General features: G+C 31.4%; 1 long non-coding RNA gene across 1 annotated transcript; it reads right to left on the bottom strand.

Annotated features, from left to right (window-relative positions):
* Positions 1–2,031: 2,031 nt before the first annotated feature.
* LOC108909105 lies at positions 2,032–3,138 on the bottom strand. Its single transcript, XR_001964403.2, has 3 exons — positions 2,972–3,138; positions 2,800–2,911; positions 2,032–2,570 (listed from the first exon to the last, which is right to left on the bottom strand). It is a non-coding gene; the product is annotated as an uncharacterized LOC108909105 (long non-coding RNA).
* Positions 3,139–3,353: the final 215 nt, after the last annotated feature.

Genomic DNA, 3,353 nt, shown 5'->3' with positions numbered 1-3,353 from the left:
TACCTATTAGTGATATGTAGTACAAACGTAAGTTGTAATCACTCTTAAAAATGCTTTGCAGATTCGTCGTCGAGTACACTTGAATACTGTTTTTGTTTTATTTCAAGATTGTAGGTCTGTTTTTCTATGTATTTACGTGTTTACAGGTTTAATTAAAGTAATCATTGTTTAAATAAAATTTATGTGTAATAATTTGTGCAATTCAGTGCCCTAAACCAATTTCTGTAAGAATTCAAGAAAATCGTAGAAAATGTATGGAATATTGTCTGAGGTTAAGATTTATTTGTGGCATTTTTTTTTCTTTATCTATCTGGTATCTTGTCACCTAGGGAAAAATTTTTAAAATTAATCAAATAGACCCTTGCGTCAAAAATATCAGTCAAGGGTTATTTTTGGAAAATAGTTTTGCCTATCAAAAAATCCCACACCGAAAAAATCAGACAAATACGAAAGACATATCACTACATGTTTACCTACCTCGTTCTTCAGAAAGTTGTCAATGTTTCGAAAATATATCTGTTTTCATCTTCTGAACTTATAATGACTTTTATGATATACACTATTGGACAAAAGTAATTACCAATTTTGCATTTTTCATTTTTTTATCAATTTAAAATCGGGGGATGACAAGAAATAAACTTTTATACGAATGAATAAATAAATCTTAAATGTAATTGTCGCCCATAATAAACAGAAAAAAATTATACGTCAGTGTATTAGGTATTATTATTGTTATTATGTATTAAATATTAGGTACTGGGTTATGAATAGGACAAAAGTAAAGCAACATTATTTAATTAACAAAAAAATCTGACAAATCTGTTAACAACAACTAGATAATCCCAACTTAAGACTTAATTATTAATAGTTGATTGCATAAACATTATTTGCAATAGCTTTTGCACACCTGGGCAAACTTTGCCAAATTTCAATTATTCAATTATTTTATTCTGTAAAGCTTCTTTGTTTCTGAATGTTTCTGTCCTTATCTTCCTTTCTACTTCTTCTCACAAGTTCTCAATGGGATTTAAATCAGATGATTGTGATGGCCAATCCAAAACTCGTACATTATTGCCACGAAACCAATCTTTCACAAACTGCGAGGTATGCTAGGGATCATTGTCCTGCTGAAATATGAATTTCAGAGGCATTTCCTACTCTGCACACATCTCTATACACAAAACAATCCATAATTCCATCAATGAAATGGATAGGACCTATTCTGTTTAAGGAAAAACATCCCCATAAAAATACAGTTCCACCGCCATGCTTAACAGTTGGTGTTACATAAGCAGGATTGAATCTCTGATTTATGGGTCTTCTTACGCGACGCATACCATCAGAACTGAAAATATTGTAACGTTTTTCATACTTTTTTCCAGTCATTTTCAGTCCAAGTCAAATGAGCTCTGGCAAACTCTAGCCTGGCAGCTCTATTCCTTGCAAAAATTAATGGTTTCTTGGCCGGCCTTCTACAAAAAAGCTTCCCCTTGACTAACCTTCTACGAACTGTGCGCTCACAAATGTTTAAATTTCCAAAATCCGCCATAATTATGGGACCTGACTTCTATGGATCCGCGCGACAAATGCGTCTAATCAATCTGTCGTCATTTGCTGATGTTTTTCTAGGTCTGCCCGACTTTGGCATATTGTTTTAAATGTCTTCTTTCTTTAAATTTTGACAATCTCCTCGAAACAGTGTATGTGCCCACTTCAAACCGACGTGCAATGTCTGCCTGACTCTCCCCGTTATTAAACGCATTTAATACTCTTTGTCCAATAGTGTACATGTAAAACTTTCAGGTTCAGCTGAAATCTGCCCGATGTCAATATTGATAGATATGTTTAGTTCTGAAGTTTTATATTTTAATATCGGATATTAGAACTTTTTACTGTCGACATTTTTTGTACATTGCAATTTTAGATTCATTATAAAAATATTTCACTTTCACTGATAATAAAACCGTATTCTAAGTATTTTGTGCAGCTTTTTATTTTGATTATGAACTACCATATTACATAAAAGTTTTATTGATATTGAGTTTGTTTCAAAGTTCCTTTAATTTCATAAATTTTGGTGTAAAAAATAATATTATGTAGAATAATTTGGGGCAAAACTACCATTATCCAAAAAGTTGTATCAAAACTCACATTATCCAAACTTTAATTCACTTTCTTGGAGTCAAATATTGTTGTGCTGTCATTTCACCAATTAAGAAGCAAAGTTAAAGTTCTAATACAATACCAAAAAAAAATTTCAGAGCCATAAGTCACTTAAAAAGTGAGAAATCAGTTATTCCTTCTTCCTGAAAAATTTGAAAAAGCGGATAATGTGAGTTTTGCATCTATACCCCTCAATTAACACACACATACTTTTAATATGAATTTTATTTTACACATCTGCAGTATAGGAGGTTGATTACAATTTATTCCGTATACACTTCAAGGGATACATCAATTCCAGTTTTAATTGTGGAAAGTAGCTTAACAGTTACATCACCTTCCTTTGAAATTCCAATGGCAGATTGGGAAAGAACGCCTTCCGATTCACTAGAAGCGACTCCAGTCACCTACGATAAAAATTAAGTATCAGTCAAATTGAAAGAACAATAAAAAGAACTGTCACTGCACCACGGTAATGACTATGCAGACAATTTTCTACATAATATCTATTTTCCAACAACCTAACTAAACATATTATTGTTTTTAAATGTAATGGTTTTTAAATGTACCTATTGGTCATGTTTTGATATACTTTTTGCATTTATAAAAAAATAAAGATTCAAGATGAAAACTAACCAGTATGCAAGTGGGAATTTTTTCATCTTCCGTCTTAAGAATAACGTCTTATGAAACACGTCCAGATAAGGGATTATCTTCATGTACAATACCATTATAGATCTGTTCCTTCCTGAAAAATAAATCGATAAATTTTAAAAGTTTTTTTATTATTTTAATTTTATGACATTACTTTTATGATCGGTTAATCTCACATGAGGTGTTATAGAATATAATAAAAGTGAAACTAACGCAGTGGACGGATTAGGGCAGTATTCTGGACCGGTCAAGGCCTGTGCAATCAGAGCCACCAAAGCGATGAAAACTACTTTTGAAAATATGTTTCTCAAGTATCAGTATGCTTAAATTTAATACTGTGACCACTAATTTCGTTAAGTCCCTTTATATAGTACCAAAAGATAATTATCTATAAGCATGTTTAAGTGTACACTCTGAGATAATGTCGGTACGAAGTAAACACACTATAAAGTTAACATCCGATACATAAGAGGGTAATCATATTTAACGAAATTAATATAAAACAGAGTCTTAGAGATAAAAATTCAATAACATAG

Source organism: Anoplophora glabripennis, unplaced genomic scaffold (genome assembly GCF_000390285.2).
Source record: "Anoplophora glabripennis isolate ALB-LARVAE unplaced genomic scaffold, Agla_2.0 scaffold375, whole genome shotgun sequence".
NCBI lineage: Eukaryota > Metazoa > Arthropoda > Insecta > Coleoptera > Cerambycidae > Anoplophora > Anoplophora glabripennis.
Note: the sequence above shows the minus strand (reverse complement) of the source record. Positions and strands in the feature narration are given on the sequence as shown.